A 21,573-nucleotide genomic window follows, 5' to 3' on the forward strand; every position below is an offset into this window, starting at 1 on the left:
CATAGTGAGTGAGAAAGGTGACTGGAAAGGAAAAACTCAATGCATCATGGGAATCCCCGGCAGCCTATGTTTATTGCAGCATAACTAAGGGAGGATTCAGGGTCACCTGGTCCAGCCCTAACTATATGCTTTAGCAAAAAGGAAAGTTTGAAGCCTAATCTTAAAAGTAGAGATAGTGTCTGTCTCCCGAATCCAAACTGGAAGCTGGTTCCACAGAAGAGGGGCCTGAAAACTGAAGGCTCTGCCTCCCATTCTACTTTTAAATACTCTAGGAACAACAAGTAGGCCTGCAGAGCGAGAGCGAAGTGCTCTAATAGGGTGATATGGTACTACAAGGTCATTAAGATAAGATGGGGCCTGATTATTTAAGACCTTGTATGTGAGGAGCAGGATTTTGAATTCAATTCTGGATTTAACAGGAAGCCAATGAAGGGAAGCCAAAACAGGAGAAATATGCTCTCTCTTTCTAGTCCCTGTTAGGACTCTTGCTGCATCATTTTTTTTTTTTTTTTTTTTTTTTTTTTTTTGGATTTTTTTGGATTAGCTGAAGGCTTTTCAGTGAGTTTTTTGGACATCCCGATAATAATGAATTACAGTAGTCCAGCCTGGAAGTAATAAATGCATGAACTAGTTTTTCAGCGTCACTCTGAGACAGGATATTTCTAATTTTAGAGATGTTGCGCAAATGGAAGAACGCAGTCTTACATATTTGTTTAATATGTGCATTGAAGGACATGTCCTGGTCAAAAATGACTCCAAGGTTCTTCACAGCGTTACTGGAGGCCAAGGTAATGCCATCCAAAGGAAGAATCTGGTTAGATACCATATTTCTAGGCTTTTCAGGGCCGAGTACAATAACCTCAGTTTTATCTGAATTAAGAAGCAGAAAGTTAGCGGCCATCCAGGTCTTTATGTCTTTAAGACATTCCTGCAGTTTAACTAATTGGTGTGTGTTATCTGGCTTCATGGACAGATAGAGCTGGGTGTCATCAGCATAGCAGTGTAAATGTATGCTATGTCTTCTAATGATGCTGCCTAAGGGAAGCATGTATAATGTAAACAGAATTGGTCCTAGCACTGAACCCTGTGGAACTCCATAATTAACCTCAGTGTGTGAAGAGGACTCTCCATTTACATGCACAAATTGGAGTCTATTAGATAGATATGATACAAACCACTGGAGTGCAGTACCTGTAATACCTACAGCATGTTCTAATCGCTCTAATAGGATATTATGGTCGACAGTATCAAACGCTGCTCTAAGGTCTAGCAGGACAAGCACAGAGATGAGTCCACTGTCAGAGGCCATAAGAAGATCATTTGTAACCTTCACTAAAGCTGTTTCTGTGCTGTGATGAGCTCTGAAACCTGACTGAAACTCTTCAAATAAACCATTCCTCTGCAGATGATCTGTTAGCTGTTTGACAACTACTCTTTCAAGGATTTTTGATATGAAAGGAAGGTTGGAGATTGACCTATAATTAGCTAAGACTGCTGGGTCTAGAGATGCTTTTTGAGTAAAGGTTTAACTACAGCCAGCTTGAAGGCCTGTGGTACATAGCCGATCATTGGAGATAGGTTGATCATATTTAAGATCGAAGAATTAATTAATGGCAGGACTTCTTTGAGCAGTTTTGTAGGAATGGGGTCTAAAAGACACATTGATGGCTTGGAGGAAGTAATTATTGAAGTTAACTCAGAAAGATCAATTAGAGAAAAAGAGTCTAACTTAACATCAATGGTACTAAGAGTAGCTGTAGATAATATTACATCTGTGGGATGATTACTGGTAATTTTTTCTCTAATGATAAAAATTTTATTTCTGAAGAAGTTCATGAAGTCATTACTAGTTAACGTTAAAGGGATGGTTGGCTCAAAAGAGCTCTGACTTTTTGTCAGCCTGGCTACAGAGCTGAAGAGAAACCTGGGGTTGTTCTTATTTTCTTCAATCAGTAAGATGTTCTGGCCTCTCCAGATTACGAGTCATCTGCTTTAGGGTATGTGTTTGAGAATTATACCACGGAGTCAGGTACTTCTGATTAGAGACCTTAGTTTTCACAGGAGCTACAGTATCCAGAGTCGTACGTAGTGAGGAGGTGAAATTATTAACAAGATAATCGACCTCTGTTGGGGTAGCGTTCAGATAGCTGCTCTGCTCTGTGTTGGTACAGGGCATTGGAGATGATAACAGTGGGTGGATTATATTCTTAAACTTAGTTACAGCGCTTTCAGAAAGACATCTACTTTGATAAAGTCTACTCTCCACTGCTGTGTAATCAATTATTGTAAATGTAAATGTTATCAGGAAATGATCAGACAGGAGAGGGTTTTCAGGAAACACTGTTAAATGTTCAGTTTCTATGCCATATGTTAAAACAAGATCTAGAGTGTGATTAAAGTGGTGGGTGGGTTCTTTTACATTTTGAGAGAAACCAATTGAGTCTAATAACAGATTAAATGCCATGTTGAGGCTGTCATTTTTAGCATCTACATGGATGTTAAAATCACCCACAATAATTATTTTATCTGAGCTCAGAACTAAATTAGATATAAAGTCTGAGAAATCAGACAGAAACTCTGTGTAAGGCCCAGGTGGACGATAGATGATAACAAGTAAGACTGGTTTCTGAGTTTCACATCTGGGGTGGACAATATTAAGCATCAGGCTTTCAAATGAATTAAAAGTCTGTCTTGGTCTTTCATTAATTAATAGGCTGGTGTGAAAAATTGCTGCCACACCGCCCCCTCGGCCTGTGCTTCGAGATTTGTGGTAGTTAGAATGGCTCGGGGGTGTTGATTCATTTAAACTAACATAATCATCCTGCTGCAACCAGGTTTCTGTAAGGCATAGTAGATCAATTTGTTGATCAATTATTAAGTCATGTACTAACAGGGACTTGGAGGAGAGAGACCTAATATTTAATAATCCACATTTCACTGTTTTACTCTTTGGTTCAGATGTGGATACTGTATTGTTCTTTCTTTGTGATTGTTTATGTTTAAGTTGTTTGTTGCTGGTTTTTAGTTTGTTTTTTGTCTGTTTGGGAGCTGACACAGTCTCTATGGAGATGGGTTTTTGGGGGGGTAGCAGGAGGAGAGAAGCTGCAGAGAGGCGTGTAAGACTGCAACTCTGCTTCCTGGTCCCAACTCTGGATAGTCATATTTTGGGGGGTTTAATAAATTTGTCCATATTTCTAGAAATGAGAGCTGCTCCATCCAAAGTGGGATGGATGCCGTCTCTCCTAACAAGACCAGGCTTCCTCCAGAAGGTTTGCCAATTATCTATGAAGCCCACATCGTTTCTGGGACACCACTCAGACAGCCAGCAATTTAAGGAGAACATGCGGCTAAACATGTCACTCCTGGTCTGATTGGGGAGGGGACCAGAGAAAACTACAGTTTCGCTAAGTTTCTATACTGTTTCGCTAGCTAAACAGTACAGAGACAGTGAGTGAATACTTTGGCTATAAATTAGGTAGTGAGTACACAGAAAGTGTGCTTCGGATGAAGCACGTGAAGATTATACTATGAAAAAAGTTGTTAATTAAATTGCTAAGCAAATAAGCTACTCAGAAACACAACTGTGTTTGAGCAGGAACAGGAAGTGATACTCTACCGCAGAGCGAGCGAACACCAAGTGACAGCGCCACCAAGAGTAATGGGTGTAACATGTAATAATGTTAATATGAAGGGTGATGCTCCGAGGAGGAAACAGCTGCAGCTGACTGACTCTGTGTGTTTGCATATGTGTCCTGCCTCTCTGCTCACAGCTGTTAAGAGGCCAGTGTTGATCAGTGGCTGTCCAGGCCTTTCAGAGCCACTCACACACCAGCAGCACAATGATGATGTCACTGACTCTACTGCTGGCCACCCTGGGGCTCCTTGTTCAGGGTGAGACTCTCTGTGGAAACTTTGCTTCAGCATGCAGCCAGGTTCACCACAATGATGTTCTGCTATGATGGAGAAACTCTGAAACCAGCAGCACTGACCTTCTTCCATCTGTTCTCCATGTTAGAGAAATGATCCTCTAATGTTTGGATGTTCATCATCTCAATAACTTTTCTCCACTTTTTCATGTTTTCAGGTTCATCAGGAGAACAAGTCCTGACTCAGACTCCTACAGCTCAGTCTGTTGTTCCAGGACAGACTGTCTCTGTCAGATGTAAAGCCAGTTCAGGTGTTAGCAACAACCTCCACTGGTACCTTCAAAAGGACGGAGAATCTCCCAAACTCTTAATTTATTATGCTACCAGCCGTCAGTCTGGAGTTTCTGATCGTTTCAGTGGAAGTGGATCTGGGACTGACTTCACTCTGACTATCAGCAGAGTTCAGGCTGAAGATGCAGGAGTTTATTACTGTCAGCACCATAACAGCTGGCCGTTCACACAGTGATTCAACGCCGTACAAAAACCTCACACAGCTGGAGAGGAACTGAGAAAAAACATCATCTGAACTGACAGCTGCTCAGAAACACACATTATTTTACATTGATAAAATATTTTGAGAATTTTAAAAATAGTTTTTAAATTTTGTTATAATAACATTTTATAAATGTTAATCTCAGTTCCTCATGCTCAAAATAAAATGATATTGCTGCAATTAATTATCTGTAAAACAGAGTGATAAGACTGAGTTTGTGTACCTGGCCAAAAAATAAATATATATTTAGTGTAAGAATGAATAAGATTACAGACTTTGTTTTACAGACTCTTCACTTCATGGTGACTTGACTATATTATGACTCTTGTTATTTTACAGGAGATGAAACAGTGTGTCTGTGTTTTGTCAGGCTTGTCAGTGATCATTGCTCATCTGCCTTCACACACATATGACCTTGAGTGAAATCCCCTTCTTAATCCAGAGGGTGATGTCAGCCCACCCTTTGCAACTATAACAGCTTCAACTCTCCTGGGAAGCCTTGCCACCAGGTTTAGGAGCAGGGCCGGCTGTACGCTGGGGCAAGAGGGGGCCACACCCCTTTAAGCCAAGCTTTTAGAAGTTGAGAAAGAAAATAATAGATTGCCCACAAATTGAATATCGACAAGAGTTACTACAGTAAATTTCCCTGAAAAAGGCCAGTGTTGGGACTAACGCGTCATTAAGTAACGCGTTACAGTAACTACGTTATTATTGTGGTAACGAGCACGGTAACTAGTTATTATGCCAAAATCAGGAACGCGTTACTCGTTACTGGGATTTAGATAGGGTCGTTACTCGTTACTTCGTGTGGTGGCTATCGCGGAGCTTCCACAGATTCAGTAACATTAGCAAGTGGTGGAGGCAGCAGGTGGATGAAGGGAAAGGGACGCAGAAGGAAAAGAGACCCGAGGCGGTCCAAGTGTGAACTGAACTTCAAGTAAGAAGTTATGACCTGCAGTCTCTCTGGGTCAGATATAAACCAAGTTTAGGTGGAGTTTATTTTTGTTATTCTGACTTTTTCCGTACTGCGTGCTAGCTAGCATGACGGAGTTTCCATACAGCTGGGTGGGTGCTATGAAGTTAATGATGTTGAACTTTATTTTGTTCATAAGTTATTAGAGTTGCCAACCGTCCCTTCTGGTATTCAGAGAAAATATTACGCGTTTCGTATTGAGGTGAAAAGGAACAGTTTGTCCCGGACTTCAGCTACAATGAAAAAGGCACAAAGCTGGAGTTATTCTGTGTCTTTGCTGCACAGCTGCCTCTTCGTCTCTCATCCTCTCACCCTCCCTCTCCTGTTTCTACTTCAATCATGAAACTGATCAATGATCAGCTGATCGGCTTTTCTCTCTTGTTTGTTTATCGCTCACTTTGTGCCGAAAGAGGAAACCAGCGAATGTCGCGTTAAACAACAGCAGCACGTTTAAGCTTGATCAGCTATTGTTAGAATTTATTTAATATTAATTTCTAGTATCAGCTGATGTTTGCTGGAGCCACAGCTGCAAAAAAGCTGCTGGTCATGATGTCGGTTTGGTTATCTGGTGAGAGGGAAACATGAAGATGAAACCAGGAGATGTCCTTACTGAATCATCAGAGCTGAACAGGTGATGGAGAAACAGGTTTACCTTTTAGGTGACATGAATGGGTTGAAGGGAAGTTATGAACTGTTTCCGAGAGACAAATAACAGCAGGATCCTTTTTTAGGTAGCTGACAGCTGGTAACTGTGCAGGGGCGGGTCTAGCAAAGTGTTGCCAGGGGGGCAGGTAGGGCATTAACAGGGAGAGGTGGGCACAAAGAAATACTTTTCTTTCTTATTCTCATTTAAAATGTCTCGCTTTTAAAAAATAATTATCTGAGTCTTACAACAAACGATTGATAGATTGATGCATGTATACCATCAGAACAGTGTACATCACTGTCACAACAGTGTTTGTTTTCACTCAAAGGCTTTATGATTTTTCCTATAATGGTGGGCCGGTCTCTAGTCAAAATGTCCGGGCCAATTTTCTGTCCCAGTCCAGCCCTGTATGCAGCTCATCTGCAGTCTGGTGTTACCAACATCTTCCTATTCAGAAGGCAGAATTTCCGAGTTCTGAGTACAATCGAAAGCACCACGACTGCAGTTTTTGTGTTGGATGTAAAAGGCGCACATGACGCTGTGACGTAGGCTAGAATCATGGCAGCAGTCAATGACGGTCCAGGCGTGGGATTTCTCTCGTGGAAATATGCACATTATCTTTTCCTTTCTATTGGTAGGTGGCACAGTGCACTTGTGGCAAGTAAGCAAGCTAGAAGACTGGCAAAGTTATGGAAGCAACACATTAACAAGAGAATTCTGAGTAAAACCAAAGTTACTTTCCCTAGTAACTAGTTACTTTGAAAGTAACGAGTAACTTGAAGTAACTGAGTTACTTTTTAGAGAAGTAACTAGTAATGTAACTAAGTTACTATTTTAAAGTAACTTACCCAACACTGAAAAAGGCACAAATGAGATGGTAGGTTTCACGTCTCGTTCGCTCTTTCACTCTGTGTCCTGTTTGTGCGCAGGCTCACAGCACTCGGCAGAGAACACCCACTCACCCTCCCCCCCAGCTAAACATCTGTAAATAACCCGTGTCAGGTTTTTCAGTGGGCAGGGCAGAGCAAATGTGACCAGCTAATTTCTGTTGTCAAAATTATAATGACTGTAACTGATAGTGAATTATTTTAATGTTCTTCATTGTATTTGTAAGAAATATATAAATATTTAATTTTCCTTTAATTGAAGGACTTTTTTGTGAAACTTGGTGGAGCGGAAGTAATGTTGAGAATAGACTCGTTTTTTAGTGACACAAAGCAAGTAAAGCACAGGTGCACCGCGGGTGTTGCTGTGATGTTTCTACATGTAACTGCCTTTATTTAAATTAGCTCTCATGAGGACGATGCTGAACGATCCTGTTGGGAAACTTGGAATAAATCATCTAAACAAACAACTTGTCCACGTGGTGGCTGATGGGAGTAACAGTGACTCGTGAGATTATTAACAACTGAAAAATACATCTACATTTGTACAGTGAGTGGGGGACTAGGCCATTGTTCTTCTTACAGTTTCAGTCTGGTAGAGACGTGTTTCTTTCTCAATCCCACAAGCACCACTGCGAGCCTGTCTGCTGCACAGAGCCGACTCGAGGACCTGTGTCAGTAAGACCCAACACAAAGCCCCGCCCAATTCCATAACAAATAACTTGGATATGGATAAATCTGTAAGAGTTTTTGGAAAGGGAAACAGGAGACTGTTGAATTAAGGAGAAAGGAGAGTTGAGCTGCAAACGGAGTTGAGTTCCTTACAAAACAAATAAGCTTAAAACAAGAAGAAATCTGTTGAGTTCTACAAATTAATTTGAGAATTGTTGGGTTTGAATATTTTTAAAATAGGCCATCCAACTCAGGTAAATGTCATGTTTTTAGTTGTTAGAATCTGATTTGCAATATTTTATTTTACTTTTTGTTGTTTTAATTTTCAGTTTTGAGGCAGGCAAACCCCCTGATGACGTTAAGGTGGCAATTCCTCAGGGGGGGAAACTAAAAGTGCAATCAATTACATGACAAACACAGTTATCCAGAGCAGAAGACTCATCACTCTAGAGAACACGTCTACACTGCTCTAGAGTCTGAGCTGCAGACTAAAGTGCTGTACAATAATAATAACTCACTTTTACATATTTTTCTCAATAGAAGGAAATATCTAAGGAATAACGATCAGTCAGTTATTTGTCAATGATGGAATTTGAATCACTAAATTATTATCAGTTCGCATCTTTAATTTTGAATCAACTTTTCAGGCAGTTTTTAGGATATCCTGATAATAACGAACTCCAGTAGTCCAGAGTCAGTCAGTTCATTTCCATAGAGGCATTTTGCATCAGCAGCACCATGCTCCAGTGCTCTGGGAGAGTTTATAGTCCTGAGAGTTGAACACTGGATGACTGACAGCTGTCCTTCATCACAACAGAAGCCACAGAAATCCTCCTCATCAAAAACATGACTTTGATCTGCGTCCTCATCTGGACTCTCCTCTGCTGCTGCTTCACAGGTAAAGTCCAGAGAATCAAACTCCTCTCCTCTATCAACATCTGTCCCTCTGAAATGAAGCCCACAAAACCATGAAGCTGCTTTATGTTTTTGTCTCTGTGTCCTCAGAGTCCAGAGGACAGATCACAGTGACTCAGCCTGGAGCAGTGAGCTCTGCTGTGGGAGCAACTGTGAGCATCAAGTGTACGACCAGTCAGCGTGTAGATAGTGGGAACTGTTTAGCCTGGTACCAACAGAAAGATGGAGGAGTTCCTAAACGTCTCTTTTACTACACTAGCAGCCGAGTATCAGGGATTCCAGCTCGTTTTACAGGCAGTGGATCAAACTCTGACTTCACTCTGACCATCAGTGGAGTCCAGGCTGAAGATGCAGCAGTTTATTACTGTCAGAGTTATCACAGCATCAACAGTCAGCGTGTGTTCACACAGTGAAAAACAGTCGTACAAAAACCTCCCTCAGTCAGACTGAACAGAAACTGAAGTGACTGCTGCAGCTGGAAGATACTGCAGAGACTGATACAGTTCACTGAGGACACACACACACACACACACACACACACACACACACACACACACACACACACACACACACACAGCATTAACATTGAGTGTATTGCTGTAAATTAAAAGACCACCAAATACTTTGAACACACAGAAAACATCAGTAGATAAATTAAGTATTTATTAATTAGCTGCTGTAGAAATTTAAATAGTAAACTTTTGAATCCAGCATTCGTTTCCTCTTTCCCATCATTGCTTAGACTCCACTTTGTTAATTGCTTTATCAGAGCATAACTTTGAAATCTTTAAATGATTTTATTAGTTTGAATCTTAAGTCTTAAATTTTAAAGCAACATGAATAAATAAGGAGCTACAGAAAAACCACATTACTGCTCACAGACGTTCCTACATGATAGAGAACAAATAAGTTTAGAGTTCAGAGTTATCTCAGCACAGATGTGTTTACACATTTTAATATTATTTTACCTCAGACTGAATAAGAGCTGAACTGACTGCTGCAGAGACTGATGGATTTCCTCCAGATTTACCTTAAACAGCATCATAACCACTCATAACAACACTATTAATAGAAGCAGTAATAAACATGCATTTCACTCTTTATACAATGTAATCAGAGTATACAATGAATGCATTGTAACTGTATTTGGTATCAATAAACACAGACTTGTGTGTGATTGTGATTCATGACTTCAACTTGGAAGCTGATCTTCTCTGAGCTGAAGACTCTGCCTCTCATTCCACTTTTCAAAGTCGTGCCAGGTGGTCCTTGGGCACTGTTCTCGGCTCGTGCTAGGACATCCGACTGATGCCTGTTGCCTCTGGTTCTCTGAGACTCTCACCCTTTGGCTCTGGGTGCCTCATCTGGGGCCTTCCTCCTTCTCCTGCTGTGGGCTCCTGGATCTCCTGGCTCTGGAGGTTACTCAGGGGTCCGTGAGCAGTGGTTATTATTATTGTTGTTATTATTATTATTACGACTATTATTTGGGGTCTGTCGTCTACTGTTCTGTCCACGTTTGTATGTATGTGTCTGCTTCTCTCTCTCTCTCCCCCCGTCCTCGGGGCTGTTGACGGAAGCGTGCGTCGTGGAAGAGGCGTGTCCGGGCGACTGTCGTCATCGGGAGTCCCTCTTTGCTGTTGCAGCTGATTACCTGACCAGCTGGTGGTGATCATCCCTCCCAGCTAGGAAGAGGTATTTAACCTGGACTCGCGGTGACAGTCGACGTGGGATTATTACTCTTGACCGGTATAGTCGGCTAGCGTGTGTGGCTTATTGTGGTTTTTCCTTCTTCCTCCAGGAAAGTCGGGCGAAGAAGCGAGTTGGGGAGCACACAAACTAAGCGAGCTACAGCACGGGACGCACTGGGAGCAAGGGATGAGCACCATTGGCAAATTACATCTCTGAGTTAATTGTTGGACTTACCTGTCTATTCACTGTAAATAAAGTGCACTGTGGCATCGCAGAGTCCTGCGTTTTGGGTCCTACTTTCCTCATCCCCACGGTCTGCCAGCCAGACCGTGACACTGCCTCTGACACCCAGGAGGGCATTATTGCACCTCCCTGCCCTCATTATTGTCTACCTTTTGTGACAATGACACACACCACAAAAAGATTGTTAATTTATGTATCTGTGCATTTTCATATCTTTGTGTTCCAGGTGCTGTATGTTTTTGTTCCCTTTGTTTTTTCTTACAGGTGCAGCAGTTGGTGACACATTGTTGGACAACACGACAACAGGCAGAGGAAACAAGAGGAACCATAGAGAACTTATAGAGCTGATCTTGCAACATGTTTTTGGCACCACAGTGCATTCAGATCATAATTCAAATTGCATAAACTGCCAGACATGACAGGATTAAACAACATATATTAATAACATGTTTCTGTACAGGAGTATTTGAGTAAAGTAGCTCAGAGGTAAGGCAGGACAAAACCATTTAAGAATTTAAAAAGAAACACAAAAACATCAAATTACCAGGACAATGTCTCTGTTTCCCATTTTAATATCATGATTCAAACAGGAATTAAATGCAATTTGTAAACATTTAGATATAAAATTAACTAAACTGAAGCAAAGTGGTAAAAAGTAAAATATTTATAGCTTTCAGGCTCTCGGACGCTAAAAGTTTAAATACACTGATATCCTGGAAAGATGAAATGGATATGGATATCGTGAATAATTAAATGAAGTGCTCACTCAGGTTAAAACACCATCACATGAGACACATCACACTTCTACATCTGGCTGGCTCTGTGTATACTAATGTTTGTTATTCAATGTCCTGTCATGTTTGCTGTATGGCAGGCAGCATGAAGGTTCCTGGATTCAGGATTCTTACACGGAAACAAATTTAAAGCTTTATTTGTTGGGAAATAATGCACAAAATAAACATTTACGAAAAACAAACCAAAACTTGAACATGGAAAATAAGAACTAGACTCTGGGGGACTAGAGACAGAAACACTAGGAAATAAGGAGCATGGAACTAGGAATGATGGACAGAAACATGGAGAAACTTACAGCACATGGGACAACACGACAACAGGCAGAGGAAACACACAAGGGAATGACACACAGGAGGAGAGCACAGATGGAAATAATCACACATAAGGAGACCAAGGGGAAGCAAAACTGAAAACTGAACACAGGACAAGGACTATCAGAAGAAAGCAGGAAGCATGACGAATATGTAGATGCAGAAAAGACACTGTGACTGGGGGAACAAAAACAGAGACAGACACTAGACACTGAGACATGGAGACATGACTGCCTGTGCAACAGAGGGAACAATAAACATGGAGACAAGAGCTTATACACAGGCTTGAGATGGACACTGAGGGAGGGAGAACTAGGATCACTAAGAACTTAAGAAAAAAAGATAACCAAAACCATGAATAAAAGTAATCCAAGAATATAAATTAACAACACAGACAAAACACTGGGTCACAGATCCAGCACTGTGACATGTCCGCTTCTAAACAGGACTTTTTTTTTACATACTTAGCATGCTAAAACAAAAACAGAAGGACAAAGTATTGTTTAAAATACTCATTTAAAATTGATTTATTTCCAGACATCCAGTCTGGATCCTGAAAGAAAAGAGTTTGTATCATCATGATTGAGCTAAAACCTCTGAGTGTAAAGAAACACAGCTTTCTTCTTAATCGTACAGTTTGGTTGTCTGAAATCAAAAATGAAAAAACTGTAATAAATAAATGCAAAATAAGAAGGCATTTTACTATTTTGTTATTATATCCACATTATCACATGCTGATGATCTGACAATAATAATGAAACTATACATGCATCCCATCCTATTCCAGCTGTCTTAAGGTCAGAGGCAGGGTACACCCTGGACAAGTCAAATAGTGAAACTAATAAAGACTTTAACAAAAAGAATGAATAATTCAAATAATGTCACGATCTGCAGCAGCAGATTGTGTGGAGCGGAGAGTGAGAGGACCCAAAATCAGACACGTGGAAACAGGATGGAATTTACCAGAAAGCGAGGCGTTCATTGAGACTGCATGAAAAATACAAAGCAAAGGAAAAACAGGACTAAGACACAAATACCTAAACTGGGCAAAAACCAACACTGTGAATGTCGTGCATGAAGCATGAAACATGAAACCTGTAACTTCAATAACTCTGATATTCTTTATTATTAACTGGGAGAAAAAGTGCCGACTCAGTCTTTTGTTCCAGGACAGACTGTCTCTGTCAGATGTAAAACCAGCAAGCGTCCTCCTGACAGACCGTGGTCTTTTTCTTGTGTTAAGAGGTTTAGTGAAGTGAGTTTCTCTCATTTTGCTGTGAACACTAGAAGAGATTAACTTCTATATAAGTTGATTAAAGCAGACCTGTAGTCTCTCATCTGCCTGCATTCCTGTGTTTGTTCTGTTAGTCTGTTCTTAACATCATGTCCACTTCAAGCTCAATTCTGTCGTCATTATTTGAGTCCAGTTATTGTCTCGCTGCCTTCTGTGAGTTACTCAGCCTCTGTTTTGTGTGCTTTAACTCTCAGACTCCTGATCTCCACCTCATCCTGACAATTAGAGATCCTCAGCTAAGTCTCCACCTGCTTCACCTCTGCCACCACCAGCTTCTAGACTCACCTCTGCTTTGGTGCTTCATCACAGTTTCACTGTCAAATAGTTCATTAATCAAACTTCAGTAAATCTTCAATTATACTTTTTTTAATGATTTCTGTTTAATCATACAGATGACACCCTGCTCTTTAATTTTACTTATTAGGTTTTAGATCAGATTAAAATGTAAGCAAGTAAAGTAATTAAAATTGTATTTATATAGCACATTTCTAGATAGAGATCACAAAGTGCTTTACAAGATATAACAGATTAAAAAGACAAAATACAAACAAAGTTAGCAAAAAGCAGTTTTAAAAAGATGTGTTTTTAGCTGTTTTTTAAAAGTAATCAATGAATCAGCGGATCGTAAGTCCTGAGGAAGGGAATTCCACAGTCTGGCGGCCACAGTAGCAAAAGCTCTATCACCCCTAGTTTTCAGTCTCGTATACTGAATGACAAGTAGGCCCTGACTACTCGACCTCAGAGACCTACTAGGGGCATAGGGCTGTAAAAGTTCAATAATGTATGGTGGTGCTTGTTGTTGAAGAGCCTTAAAAGTTAAAACCAAAATCTTAAAATGGACTCTAAATTCGACAGGAAGCCAATGTAACTGTATAAGCAACGGTGTTATATGTGAATATTTAGAAGCTTTCGTCAAAAGTCTTGCTGCAGCATTAAAATGTAGATCATAAAACAGCTTTGAGACTAGAAATTATGAAGAGCACACAGATAATCTATGGTTGACATGACCTCAACATCTTATAGAGAAATGTGGGTTTAAAAATATATTTAACCATTTTCACTGCACATTACACTTGATGTGTCTGTTTACATTTTTATTTTGGTCTGGTTTTACAAATATTACAAAATCTTAATTTTTTAATGTGCATTTATTAAACTCACAGAGTCAAAGAACATGTTTCCTCGTTACATTTTTATTCTTTTAAGAGTTTGAAATATCAGCTTTACAACAGACACAAAAGGATGAAACTAGAGGAGATTGTTGCTCTGATTGTTGTCATTATGAGATGGAAATATGACTGTTTGATGAGTTTATTTTTTAAATCTGCAAACACAAAGAAACAATAAGACAGAAGAAAATCAACATCAAAGACTCAGTGATTGACATCAGGACTGGGAACACTGGTCTCTCCTCAGTATCTCTGAGACCAGAGACTGGGAGCCCTGGGTGGCCTCACAGGTCACAGAGCCCACCTTCCCCCACTGGTCTGCAGTGAGCGTCAGGGTGCTGCTCCAGCTGTAGAGGCCGTCATTCTGCAGCACTCCAGGAGTCCTGCTCTCCTCCCCTCTGATGCTGCTGCTGCCACTGCTGTCGCTCGTCTTCCAGGACAGACTCCAGTCTGAGGGGAAGCCCTTGTTGGCCACACACATGAGCGTGGCCTTCCCCTGCTCCAGCTCCTTGTTGGAGGGACCCAGCACCTTCAGGGCGGGGCGGGTATCACCTAGGAAACACCAATCAGCTTAGAGGACAAGAACCACAATTTGAATTTCTCCGTTAAGAAGTTTCTGTCAGGTATTTTTTCTGCTCCACCAGTCATTCACTCACACATTGTTTCACTTCCCTTTCAGAAACCTCTCATGCATATCAGCACAGAGAGAATCATCACACAGTTTGAGCTGAAATATGTTCAAACTACACTGGAAATAAAAGAAGCAGATGTGGAAACATTTACAGCAGAAGCTTTAAAATGATTAGAAGTCTAAATCATGGACGACTGAAGACATTAGTGGACACAAGCACAGAGCAGCTACTCATTCATGTAGATTTGAAATGTTATTGAACAGCTCACATGATTTCAAACTAAATCTGAAACATCTGACACGATAAAAACATCAGAAAGCAAACTTTGACTCATCCAAACAGCAGCTGATGTGGTGGAAATTTACAAACTAATCATAAGATGATGAAGTTTACTCTTGTCTACATTTTACTGTGACAGAAATGTAGATTAAACAAGAGAAACTCGCAGAGCTCATCTGAATTAGTCCAGTAAAAAGGACAAACATCAAAAACTAAATTATTTTAAATAAAAAAAATACTTTTGTCTCATCTAAGCAGTCTAACAAATAATTATTAAATAAAATGATACAATATTTAATAATAAACACAGTTTAATTAACTTACTTCCAACATCCAGTCTGGTTCCTCCACCAAAAGTCCACCACAGTGATACAAACTCATTGAGGCGCCGTACAAAAACCTCTGACTGTAGAGAGACACGGCTCTCTGACTCTGTTAGACTGAACTAAACCTACAAGCCCTCAAAATACAACTTTACCATCAGAACTAGAAATAATAATTAATAATATGAAACATCCCAGATTTTCATTGGAAATTGTCCTGAGTGTCTGAATATTCATTTCCAAAGCTGACTTTGTTTCTTAGGACAAAATTTATGAATAAAATAATTAATCAGTTACACAAAAAGTTTCCTAGCCTTTCATATTAAATGAAATTAAAGAAAAGAAAATTAAATTAAAGAGAAAAAGGGCATAGAAGTAACTTTGTTTTTGACTTACTTCCAACATCCAGTCTGGTTCCTCCACCGAACGTGTACCACAGTGATACAAACTCATTGAGGCGCCGTACAAAAACCTCTGACTGTAGAGAGACACGGCTCTCTGACTCTGAGACAAACAAACTCAACAAAATCATTCACTGTTTGTATCATTTATTAATATTATAATAGTGTAATTAAAACAAATAAAGCCCATTACAACAATATTTAAAGAATCTGATTTCAAAATGTAGATTTTACAGCTTTCACATGTGAAAACATCTCTTGAAACCTGGCACTTATTTTTTCACAGCTCTAAACACTGAAACTAATTCTCAGCCTAAAATGCTTCAAAAACACTTCAGATTCATGTAGTTATGTTTTGAATTTCACAAAAATATTAAGTTCTGGAAAGTGTACCAGCATTTTTTTCTATAATTTTTTTTTAATTTCCGAAGGAACATGTCCATTGTTACGACGCTGCCTACACATACAGGGTTTTTTTTAATGAGTTTTTATTTCTATTTTGGAATTCTGTCTACAAATAATGGTGTTTTAGGAAGCTTTGAAAATTCCTTCCAGGTAGAGAAGACGGTGCTCTGTGCTGTTCTCACTGTGAAGGCTTCTAACTGGTAAACATTACCATTCAATTCAGGTTTTATCACCATGTGTTGCTTTGGTTTACTTTTGACATGTTTCACACACACACACACGTTTTCAAACGACTTCACTGACATTTATTCGTGAACACTTAAATGAACTCCAGTAAATGTTTCCCCATCACTGCTTTTCTCAGTTGCTTTGGTGAAAGTCTTACATCAGGAACGTCATTCTCACCACTCTTAATGCAGCTCTCCAAATATGTAAGGCCTTTTTCACCACACAGACTCGTCTATGCAAAAGACACTTCATAAAACACTTTCACCGTCGTTTTAAGACATCAAAACAGGTTTTTTTGTTTTGTCATTTTTCTCAAAACCTCACCTACTTTGGAAAGAGTACTGCAAAAAATGTAGGCCTAATGTCACAAGGGGCCAAAGGCCTGTACGCAACTGGACTCAAGTGCTGGACCACATGTGGAGACGGTTGAGTTTGCTTCACACAAATCTTTATTTGGCACAAAAACACAGAGTTATACTTGACGTGGGATTCCTGACAAGAAAACGTAGCATGGTGGCCTAAGGTGGCGTGGTGATCAAGAAGGAGAGAGGAAAAGGGGGTTAGTGGGTTCTCAGACTTCTCCAGGTGTGGTTGAATTTTAAAGAGGAGTATGGCTTATGTTGCAGGTGGAGTTGGTGGTACTTTGAGGGGAGTAGGTGAAGGTCCAGGTGAGCTGAATAGATTTAAGATGAGCTGACCTGAGCTCCAAGGGATCCTGTGAGAAGCAGTGGGAAGAGGGCAGCAGGTGTGATATTGAAATCCTTCCCAGGAGACGGAGCATGAAACTGCAGTGAGTATGGCCGAGTGCATAGACTTGGGCAAGGAGCATGAAGCATGGTAGCCTGTTAGCACCGAGGGTAAGTTGGCAAACTAGCAGTGAAGAGACGGCAACGCTGGTCTTGAATATCCTGAGTAGGTTGCTCCAGATTGGCTCCATGTGAGGAGATGACGGCTCTGCCCAGGGGCAGACACAGGAGAACATGGTGGAAATTTACCAGCAGCTCACCCGGACTGTGACAGCTAATGAGAAGTTTAAAACTGTTTTCAGAAACAAAAATCAAGTCTGATGGTTTTTTTGTATTTTTTTAATCTTACAAAACTGATGAAATGGAGAAAAGCAAAATAATACTCATTAAACTATATGTGTGTTCTGTTCACATCATCGACACATTCTCAGCCTGGCTGGGGGGCTTCTTTGCCCAGCCTGGAGGCTCCCGGTGCAGACGGCTCCCTGTGATAGTGTTTCCTCACCTGGCTCATGTAAAGATTGATTGTTTACTACAGTGCCGTGATCTTCCTCGTGCTGTGTGTGTTTTGTTAGATTCTTCCCAGTTTAGGTTTTGTGGAGTTTTCTGTTCAGCAATAAAAGCTGCCATTTTGAGTTCAGTCCTGTTTCCAGTGAGTTTGAGTTTGGGTCCAATTCCTGCCTGGACACAGCCCGATCACGACAGTTGTGAGCTGTGAGTTGTGGATCAATGAAGTAACAAATCCCTTTATTAGTGTAGAAACAACAGCAGTGTGTATGTGTGTATAAAACAATGAGAAAGGCTAATTTGATTGGGGAAAAGCATCACTGATTTGAGAACTGCAGCAAAGCGACTGAGAGAAACTGTAATATATGTTGGAGGTGGATGGTACTGGAGGAAATCATGTTGTATCATGATGTCTGAACCATATTTAATTTTGGATCACAGCCATCTGAATGGTGTCCTACAGCAATATTTTAAAATTGACATTGAAGTTATTTTAAAAATAATCAGTTAGTAGTTCTTCAAACCCATCAGGATCTGCGTGGCGTACAGAATGTTGTAAAAACATGTAGTGAAGTCCAGACCTTTACTTTTTCACATTGTGCCTCTAAACTTGGTCAGATGATTTCCATAGAGAGGCACTTTGCATCAGCAGCACCATGCTCCAGTGCTCTGGGAGAGTTTATAGTCCTGAGAGTTGAACACTGGATGACTGACAGCTGTCCTTCATCACAACAGAAGCCACAGAAATCCTCCTCATCAAAAACATGACTTTGATCTGCGTCCTCATCTGGACTCTCCTCTGCTGCTGCTTCACAGGTAAAGTCCAGAGAATCAAACTCCTCTCCTCTATCAACATCTGTCCCTCTGAAATGAAGCCCACAAAACCATGAAGCTGCTTTATGTTTTTGTCTCTGTGTCCTCAGAGTCCAGAGGACAAATTACATTGACTCAGCCTGGAGCAGTGAGCTCTGCTGTGGGAGGAACTGTGAGCATCAAGTGTACGACCAGTCAGCGTGTAGATAGTGGGAACCGTTTAGCCTGGTACCAACAGAAAGATGGAGGAGTTCCTAAACTGCTCATTTACTATGCTAGCAGACGAGAATCAGGGATTCCAGATCGTTTTACAGGCAGTGGATCAAACTCTGACTTCACTCTGACCATCAGTGGAGTCCAGGCTGAAGATGCAGCAGTTTATTACTGTCAGAGTTATCACTACATCAACAGTCAGTATGTGTTCACACAGTGAAAAACAGTCGTACAAAAACCTCCCTCAGTCAGACTGAACAGAAACTGAAGTGACTGCTGCAGCTGGAAGATACTGCAGAGACTGATACAGTTCACTGAGGACACACACACACACACACACACACACACACACACACACACACACACACACACACACACACACACACACACACACACACAGCATTAACATTGAGTGTATTGCTGTAAATTAAAAGACCACCAAATACTTTGAACACACAGGAAACATCAGTAGATAAATTAAGTATTTATTAATTAGCTGCTGTAGAAATTTAAATAGTAAACTTTTGAATCCAGCATTCGTTCCCTCTTTCCCATCATTGCTTAGACTCCACTTTGTTAATTGCTTTATCAGAGCATAACTTTGAAATCTTTAAATGATTTTATTAGTTTGAATCTTAAGTCTTAAATTTTAAAGCAACATGAATAAATAAGGAGCTAAAGAAAAACCACATTACTGCTCACAGACGTTCCTACATGATAGAGAACAAATAAGTTTAGAGTTCAGAGTTATCTCAGCACAGATGTGTTTACACATTTTAATATTATTTTACCTCAGACTGAATAAGAGCTGAGCTGACTGCTGCAGAGACTGATGGATTTCCTCCAGATTTACCTTAAACAGCATCATAACCACTCATAACAACACTATTAATAGAAGCAGTAATAAACATGCATTTCACTCTTTATACAATGTAATCAGAGTATACAATGAATGCATTGTAACTGTATTTGGTATCAATAAACACAGATTTGTGGGTGATTGTGATTCATGACTTCAACTTGGAAGCTGATCTTCTCTGAGCTGAAGACTCTGCCTCTCATTCCACTTTTCAAAGTCGTGCCAGGTGGTCCTTGGGCACTGTTCTCGGCTCGTGCTAGGACATCCGACTGATGCCTGTTGCCTCTGGTTCTCTGAGACTCTCACCCTCTGGGTGCCCCATCTGGCGCCTTCCTCCTTCTCCTGCTGTGGCCTCCTGGATCTCCTGGATCTCCTGGATCTATCTCTGACTGCCTCTGACACCCAGGAGGGCATTATTGCACCTCCCTGCCCTCATTATTGTCTACCTTTTGTGACAATGACACACACCACAAAAAGATTGTTAATTTATGTATCTGTGCATTTTCATATCTTTGTGTTCCAGGTGCTGTATGTTTTTGTTCCCTTTGTTTTTTCTTACAGGTGCAGCAGTTGGTGACACATTGTTGGACAACACGACAACAGGCAGAGGAAACAAGAGGAACCATAGAGAACTTATAGAGCTGATCTTGCAACGTGTTTTTGGCACCACAGTGCATTCAGATCATAATTCAGATTGCATAAACTGCCAGACATGACAGGATTAAACAACATATATTAATAATATGTTTCTGTACAGGAGTATTTGAGTAAAGTAGCTCAGAGGTAAGGCAGGACAAAACCATTTAAGAATTTAAAAAGAAACACAAAAACATCAAATTACCAGGACAATGTCTCTGTTTCCCATTTTAATATCATGATTCAAACAGGAATTAAATGCAATTTGTAAACATTTAGATATAAAATTAACTAAACTGAAGCAAAGTGGTAAAAAGTAAAATATTTATAGCTTTCAGGCTCTCGGACGCTAAAAGTTTAAATACACTGATATCCTGGAAAGATGAAATGGATATGGATATCGTGAATAATTAAATGAAGTGCTCACTCAGGTTAAAACACCATCACATGAGACACATCACACTTCTACATCTGGCTGGCTCTGTGTATACTAATGTTTGTTATTCAATGTCCTGTCATGTTTGCTGTATGGCAGGCAGCATGAAGGTTCCTGGATTCAGGATTCTTACACGGAAACAAATTTAAAGAGGCAGCTTTATTTGTTGGGAAATAATGCACAAAATAAACATTTACGAAAAACAAACCAAAACTTGAACATGGAAAATAAGAACTAGACTCTGGGGGACTAGAGACAGAAACACTAGGAAATAAGGAGCATGGAACTAGGAATGATGGACAGAAACATGGAGAAACTTACAGCACATGGGACAACACGACAACAGGCAGAGGAAACACACAAGGGAATGACACACAGGAGGAGAGCACAGATGGAAATAATCACACATAAGGAGACCAAGGGGAAGCAAAACTGAAAACTGAACACAGGACAAGGACTATCAGAAGAAAACAGGAAGCATGACGAATATGTAGATGCAGAAAAGACACTGTGACTGGGGGAACAAAAACAGAGACAGACACTAGACACTGAGACATGGAGACATGACTGCCTGTGCAACAGAGGGAACAATAAACATGGAGACAAGAGCTTATACACAGGCTTGAGATGGACACTGAGGGAGGGAGAACTAGGATCACTAAGAACTTAAGAAAAAAAGATAACCAAAACCATGAATAAAAGTAATCAAAGAATATAAATTAACAACACAGACAAAACACTGGGTCACAGATCCAGCACTGTGACATGTCCGCTTCTAAACAGGACTTTTTTTTACATACTTAGCATGCTAAAACAAAAGCAGAAGGACAAAGTATTGTTTAAAATACTAATTTAAAATTGATTTATTTCCAGACATCCAGTCTGGATCCTGAAAGAAAAGAGTTTGTATCATCATGATTGAGCTAAAACCTCTGAGTGTAAAGAAACACAGCTTTCTTCTTAATCGTACAGTTTGGTTGTCTGAAATCAAAAATGAAAAAACTGTAATAAATAAATGCAAAATAAGAAGGCATTTTACTATTTTGGTATTATATCCACATTATCACATGCTGATGATCTGACAA

The 21,573-nt window shown here is 40.2% G+C and overlaps 2 pseudogenes across 2 annotated transcripts in view; both read right to left on the reverse strand.

Moving 5' to 3' along the window:
* The window catches only part of LOC106676793 (Ig kappa-b4 chain C region pseudogene), a 50,372-nt pseudogene extending 30,542 nt beyond the window's left edge, over nt 1-19,830 (reverse strand). The window contains exons 1-2 of the transcript XR_013095457.1: nt 19,723-19,830; nt 15,641-15,722 (exon numbers count right to left, since the gene is read on the reverse strand). The product of XR_013095457.1 is annotated as an Ig kappa-b4 chain C region pseudogene (transcript). The remainder of the gene's footprint in view (nt 1-15,640; nt 15,723-19,722) is intronic.
* Nucleotides 14,015-15,262, reverse strand: LOC112430283 (Ig kappa-b4 chain C region pseudogene; annotated as a pseudogene). The gene is made up of 2 exons (XR_013095346.1): nt 15,246-15,262; nt 14,015-14,562 (listed from the first exon to the last, which is right to left on the reverse strand). The product of XR_013095346.1 is annotated as an Ig kappa-b4 chain C region pseudogene (transcript).
* Nucleotides 19,831-21,573: the final 1,743 nt, after the last annotated feature.

Source organism: Maylandia zebra, linkage group LG22, assembly GCF_041146795.1.
Source record: "Maylandia zebra isolate NMK-2024a linkage group LG22, Mzebra_GT3a, whole genome shotgun sequence".
Taxonomy (NCBI): Eukaryota; Metazoa; Chordata; class Actinopteri; order Cichliformes; family Cichlidae; genus Maylandia; species Maylandia zebra.